This window comes from Cnephaeus nilssonii (genome assembly GCF_951640355.1).
Source record: "Cnephaeus nilssonii genome assembly, chromosome: 20".
NCBI classification, from domain to species: domain Eukaryota; kingdom Metazoa; phylum Chordata; class Mammalia; order Chiroptera; family Vespertilionidae; genus Cnephaeus; species Cnephaeus nilssonii.
In genome coordinates, this window is record NC_137091.1 from 50,188,113 (window position 1) to 50,194,859 (window position 6,747).

General features: G+C 65.9%; 1 pseudogene across 1 annotated transcript; it reads left to right on the forward strand.

Moving 5' to 3' along the window:
• The first annotated feature begins 2,858 nt into the window (after positions 1 to 2,858).
• LOC307092229 (BOLA class I histocompatibility antigen, alpha chain BL3-7-like) lies at positions 2,859 to 5,983 on the forward strand (annotated as a pseudogene). The gene is made up of 7 exons (XR_013815293.1): positions 2,859 to 2,958; positions 3,074 to 3,358; positions 3,574 to 3,849; positions 4,441 to 4,716; positions 4,838 to 4,941; positions 5,370 to 5,402; positions 5,736 to 5,983. The product of XR_013815293.1 is annotated as a BOLA class I histocompatibility antigen, alpha chain BL3-7-like (transcript).
• The last annotated feature ends 764 nt before the right edge of the window (positions 5,984 to 6,747 follow it).

Here is a 6,747-nt window from a genome sequence, read left to right on the forward strand (position 1 = left end):
CGGGGCTGCGGGCCGAGCGGACCGGCCACAGGGAAGCCCGGCCCCTGAGGGCCCTGCGGACCCGCGGGCAACTGCGGCGCTGGGGGCGTGGGGCCTCGGGGCTGCGGGGTGGGGGTGAGGGCAGCCGCGGGGCAGGGGGGATCCCACCGGCAGAGGCACCCCGAGCCTCAGGCCGCCTCTGTGGGCTCCGGGCCTGAAGGTGACTCGGGGACCCCTCTGCGCCCCCTGCAGCCCAGGACCCAGGGGCCCGCCTGGGGCGGCGCCCAGTTCCCTCCGCGGGGAGGCCGCACCTGGACCTGCCCGGCCGCGTCCTGCCCGCGTTTGGGGGCGGGTCCCGGGACTCGGCCTCGCAGCCAATGCGGGGGGCCTCCTCCCGGAGGGTGCGGGAAGGGGAACCCGGAGCAGAAGGGCCCAGAATACACCGGGGACACAGCCCGCACCCCCGGGCTCAGCGGCAGCAGCGGAGACAGAGGCAGAGCCGGCAGCGCCCCCTGCGGGCCGGGCTGGGCACAGGAGGCAGCCGCCCCGGGGCGCACAGGGACCCGCTGGCTGGTCGCTGACCTCAACCTGGGGTGCCGGCGGGTCCCCCAGGCCCTGGCCCCGGGGCGGCCCCATTCGCAGGGGAACCCGTGGGGGACCGGGGCCCATCGCCCTGTCACAGGTGCCCGTGTCCCTGCCTCCCGCTCACCCCGCCCCGCCTCGGCCCCTCCGGGCTGTGGCCGGCTCACCGGGAAGACCCCCACTCGTGCCATAACCCCGCGGGCGGTGCCCCGCCCAGGCCCCCTGAGCTCCCAGCCAGCACCCCGCCCCCACCCGCCGCCTCCTGGCCCAGCTCCTGCTGCGGCCGCTGCCCAGGGCCTGTGCTCGCCGCCGCCTCCTGTTCCTTTGTCTCCTTTTGGAGGAAGTAGTTTGTCCCTTTCAGCGGCCTCCCGGCCTGCAGGGCCCGCGCCTCCTGGGCTGGAGCGCTGATGGCCTGGCGGGTCCCCGGGCGCTGGCCGGGCCGGGCCGGGGAGGGGCCTCCGTGGGTCACTCAGTGCCAAACAGGGGGCGGAGGGGCTGGGCGCCCTGGGGCGCGAGGGTGCAGGCCGGGCAGGTGCGCCAGCGGCCCGGGGCCCAGCGGCCGGGCAGGGACGGGGCTGAGAGCCGCTTGGGGCAGGAGCCCCAGCCCTTCCCGCCTCCGGTGCCAACACAGCCGCAGGCCCAGCGTGCCGGCCGCCTGGAGGGGCCCGCCTCGCCCACACCCGCTCCCACCAGCCCGGGCGCGTCTGCGTGTGCAGGGCCTGCCCAGACCGGGTGCCGGGCCCCTGCTCTGGGTGCGGGGGCCTCTGGGCCAGGGGGAGGCGGTGCCAGGCCAGAGTGGCTGCAGCCCGGCTCCCGGGAGCTCCGGAGGCAACATTCCCTCCCCCCCCCCCCCCCCCCACGACCCGGACACCGGGTATTAACAGGGCGTCTGCTCTCGGCTCAGACCCCACAGGCCCCCGTCCTGGGGGCGGCGCAGGGACAGGCCCGGGAGCAGGCTCCTTTTCTCAGGATTCTGTTGGCGGGAACATGCCAGGCGGCCCCTCCTGGGGCCTGTGTCTCTGGAGCTTCTAAGAGAAGAGCTCTTTTGGGGGGGCGGGGTACCCCCTCGATCAGAGTGGCCTGGGTGTGCCGGGCAGCCCCTGCCCTCTGCATGCGTGTCCATTGCTGGGGGACCAACTGCGGGGAGCACTGCAGCTGGACGGAGGCCACAGGGGGCGGGGCTGTTTACACTGGGCGCCGGGTGTGGCCTGCGCCCACTGGATGTTCACGTGTGAGTGGCAGTGGGGACCCTGCCTGGCGCCCCCTGCCCCAGAGCCTGGGGAGACCCTAGAGGAGGTGCGAGTCCTGGTCCCAGCCCCCATGCCCCACGCCTCGCCCGCAGCCGCCTGGACACACGCGGTGGCCACGGATCCCGGCCATGAGGCCCTTCCCAAACGCACCTCGGGCGGTCGCCGTGCACTTTTTTATTCACAGACGCCTGTCCCCTCTGGCCCCACCCGGGCTCAGTAACTTATTTGTCCGGCTTCGTGGAGGCTTCTCTGGTTTGTCCTCAGGTAGTCTGTGCGTGTCTTTCAGAAAATGGTTATTTTATGTGATTTGTCATGGAAATTGTTCTAATAAATCATCCTATCACGTGGCAAAAAACCCACAAAAACACTGCTCCTGCCCGTTTCTGTGAGGCCGTCCATATCCTCATGAGCTGCAGCCACAAGAACAGATAAAACGCAGAAGCAAATGTGAACACCCGGCGTCTCCCAGGGAGACGGGCACGATTGTGAGATGGGAGCAGCCCCTCCTCCCTCCTCCGTGTTCACTTGGGAAATTGGTGATTTTCATAAAAACATGACTCTGTGACCCTCTCACAGGCAGTGAGCATGCGCCGTGAATTCATACTTGTTTCCTCTGTGTGACTCCGTGAGGGTGACTGTGACAGACGGAACCACGTAAACAAGGTTCTTGGGGCGCCTCCCTCCTGGGTGAGGCTGCACAGAGATGGTGACCCCAGAACCTTGGAAAGTCCCTGAACAGCACGGCGCCGGGGCCAGGCCACGGGGACCGTGTGACGGGCGCTCCGCGCAGGAGGAGGGTCAGGACCGAGTCCAGGGCCCAGGCCTGCGCTCAGGTCTCAGCGGGGGACAGAGTCTGGGGGGCAGCTCCTGGTGGGGACTTCCCAGCGCCCTGGTTTCACTTTTCCTTTCGCAACCTGTTTAGGCGCCTCCTTCCTGGATACTCGTGACGCGTCCCCACCTCTCACTCCCATTGGCTGAGCGGTTTCTGGAGCAGCCAATCAGCGTCCCCAAGGCTCCGGGTCATAACTCCTCCGCGGAGCGCCCGGACTCAGAAGGTCCCCCCCGACGCCGAGGATGCGGGTCCTGAGGCCCCCCACCCTCCTCCTGCTGCTCTCGGGGGCGCTGGTCCTGACCCCCAGCCGGGCCGGTGAGTGCGGGGTCGGAGGGGGCGGCTGTGCGGGGAGGAGCGAGGGGACCCGGCGGGGGCGCGGGGCCGGGAAGGCGCGTTCCAGCCCCGGCCCTGCCCCCCGTCCGCCCCCCAGGCCCCCACTCCCTGAGCTATTTCCTCACCGGCTTTTCCCGGTCCGGCCGCGGGGAGCCCCGCTTCCTCTCCGTCGGCTACGTGGACGACACGCAGTTCGTGCGGTTCGACAGCGACGCGGCGATTCCAAGGGCGGAGCCGCGGGCGCCGTGGATGCAGCAGCCGTGGGTGGAGCAGGAGGACCCGGGGTACTGGGACCGGAACACGCAATCGGCCAAGGAAACCGCACAGCTTTTCCGAGTGAACCTGCGGAACTTCCGCGGCTACCGCAACCAGAGCGGAGACGGTGAGCCACGCGCCGGGCCCGTCACCACCCCCCTCCCCACGGACGGGCCGAGGTTGCCTCGAGGGTTCGGGTCAGAGCGTCACCCACAGGCGGCGCGACCCGCCCGGCCCCCACCCAGGAGGAGCCCGTGGGAAATTTGACCCGATTTCACTCTCAGTTTTAGATTCAGGCCCCGCGGGGCGGGCGGGGCGGGGCTGACCTCGGGGCGGGGTCAGGTTCTCACACCATCCAGTGGATGTTTGGCTGCGACGTGGGACCCGATGGCCGCCTCCTCCGCGGGTACAGACTGGACGCCTATGACGGCACCGACTACATCTCCCTGAACGAGGACCTGACCTCCTGGACGGCGGCCGACAGGGCGGCTCAGATCACACAGGGCAAATGTGAGGCGGCTGGTGAGGCAGAGCATTGGAGGATCTACCTGGAGGAGGAGTGTGTGAAGTGGCTCCTCATTCACCTGGAAAAAGGGAAGGAGACCCTGCTGCGTGCAGGTACCAGGGGCCCTGGGGCCGCCCCCTCTCCCCGGGGTTGGGGCTCCTACAAGGAGACAGGACAGGGGGTCAGTGTCTGAAAACCCTCCTTGGGGTCAGGGAGGGAGCCCCTGGATGTCCAGGTCAGGTACCAGAGGGACACCCCCTCCTCTCAGGGATAGTTAGGGGTACAGGCTCCCCTGGGGTGCAGGGAGACCCACTGAAATAAAGCATCAGCGGTTTCCATGGGCCCTGCAGGGGCTCTGGGACCCACGGGGACCTTCTCTTTCAGGCCTTGTGCGCTGCCCCACACCCCCTGTGTCTGAGGCCTGACCCCAGCTTTTCTGAGTCACGTAGCCTCCACCCAGGTCAGGACCACAAATCCCTTTTCTCCCCTCACAGAACTGCCTCCTGCCCTGGGCTGTGTTCTCTGATTCTAGAACTTTCTAAAGACTAGGAGGTCCTTCCAGGTGCCTCTGTCCAGGCTGGTGTGTGGGATGTGTGCTCCCTCCCTCACCTGGGTGTCTGTCCACTCTCAGGATGGTCACATGGGCGCTGCTGGAGTGTCCCATGGCAGATGCAAAGTTCCTGCATTTTCTCCCCTCCCCTCAGACCCTCCAAAGGCACACGTGACCCACCACCCCGTCTCCGACCATGAGGTCACCCTGAGGTGCTGGGCGCGGGGCTTCTACCCTGCGGACATAAGCCTGACCTGGCAGCGTGACGGGGAGGACCAGACCCAGGACATGGAGCTGGTGGAGACCAGGCCTGCGGGGGACGGCACCTTCCAGAAGTGGGCGGCCGTGGGGGTGCCCCCTGGCGAGGAGCAGAGATACACGTGCCATGTGCAGCACGAGGGGCTGCCCGAGCCCCTGACCCTGAGATGGGGTGAGGAGGGCCGTGGGCACAGAGCCCCTTCTCAGGGCAGCGGGGGCCAAGGGGGCCTCAGTGGGGTCGGGGCTGAGGCCTGGGGTCAGGGCCCTCACCCTCCCTTCCCTTGTCCTCCCAGAGCCGCCTCCTCACACCTTCATCTTCATCATCCTGGGCATCGCAAGGGCCTGGTTCTGCTGGGAGCTGTGGCTGGAGCTGTGATGTGGGGGAGGAGGCGCTCAGGTGGGCAGCGGTGGGGTCTGAGTGTCTGTCTCTCTGGGGGTTCAAGCCCAGGTAGACGTGTGTCCCACCTCATTCACGGGAAGCACCGTCCCCACGCGTGTGATGACCAGTGTGGGGCTCTGTGCTCACACTTACTCTGTAGTGAGGCCCGTGGGAAATGAGGGACCCACTTACCACCTGATGATGCTGGTGGTGGGACCCCGTTCCCTGCAGCCCCAGGTCAGAGGGCAGGTCCCTGCTGAGCACAGACCTCCAGGAGGGCGGTGGGTCCAGTCCCCACACGTGCACTTCCCTCAGGTTTCCTGGTCCTGCCCTGGGTCTGTACACAGGGTTCTGGAAACTTCTCTGGGCCCAGGACTAGGGCTTCCCTTAGGACCTCATGGCCCTGACTCCTCCCTGGTCTCTCACGGGATGTTTCCTTCCCGCAGGTGGAATAGGAGGGAGCTACACTCAGGCTGCCAGTGAGTATGGAGGGGTGACCCCTGAGATCCTGGGACAATGCAGACGGGAGCCATGCCCCCCCCCCCCATAGTTCCTCCTTAATCTCCTGCCCTGGGTTCTGACCCCGTCCTGGTGTGTCTCTCCCCCCCCCCCCCCCCAGGCAGTGACAGCACCCAGGGCTCTGATGTGTCTCTCTCGGCTTCTAAAGGGGAGACCTGCCGTGGGGAGGGGTGGGCAGAGGGAGGCCTGGGTGGTGGGGAGTCTGTGGGACACTGTGAGCATGAAGTGGGTTTGAGAATGTCACCAGTTCCAGCCACTGCCCTGGATCTGCTCATGATGATTGTCCTCCACAGCGTGAGGAGCTGCCCTGTGGGGACTGAGTGATGGAAGATGTGTCCACGCTCCCACTTCCTGACTCAGGAACCTCTGATGGGGGTGGCCCCGCCCTGCTCCCCACACTTTCTGGTCCTGCAGAGGCGGCTGGGCCCTCACTATCGCTGTCTTTACCTCCTCATGCTCTGAGCTGCAAGCTGTTTCTTCCACTTTGAAATGAGGTTCTGGGGTGACTTTGTTCATTTCTTGCCATGAAGGGTTGGTGGGTAAATTAAAGGAGGAGATCCTACATTTTGAGCGGAAATAAATATAAACACCAAGAACTTTCCAGAGCTCATGTGTTTGCTGTGCTGAGCTGTCCCAGGTGTGGACAGGGGAGGTGGTGAGGACCGAGTGTGGTCAGGGCCTGTGCCCAGGGGGTGCTCAGTGCATCGTGGCCTTTAACACGGTCACTCCTCGGCCGGGTCACCTCTCTGCTCCTCTGACCTGTCCCTCAGGGAACCCTGTCCCACCAGGACCTGAGGTCACAGGGACTCCCATCCCCCAGGCCTTGTCTGGTGTCCTAATGCAGCGCCTCTCCAGGACCCTGGACAGCGAGCTTCCTGGGGCAGGTCAGCCTGGGCTCAGGCCTGGATAAGGCCCCAGCACCCATCTTCTGGGTGTTCGTGTTTCTTTGATTTTGTAGATATTATGCCTGTTACTGTTTTCATGTGTGAGTTATGGTCTCATTCTCTGGGTGTCCCCATCTGACAGCAAAAGCGTACATGTTACCCGTCAGTGTCCCGCAGGCCCAGGAGTCCCTGCACACAGGACTCTGTGGTGTGGAGAGATGGGTGTTCAGGCTCCTCCTGCTCTTGCCTCCTTCTAGGGCAGTGATGGCGAACCTATGACATGCGTGTCAGCACTGACACGCGTAGCCATTTCTGATGACACGGGGCCGCTGAGGCGGCTGCATGCCGAAGATGAAACATTTGCTGCTCCTGAGGATGAAACATTTGCAACTAGAGTTCTCCAAGACTCTAGTCGCAAATG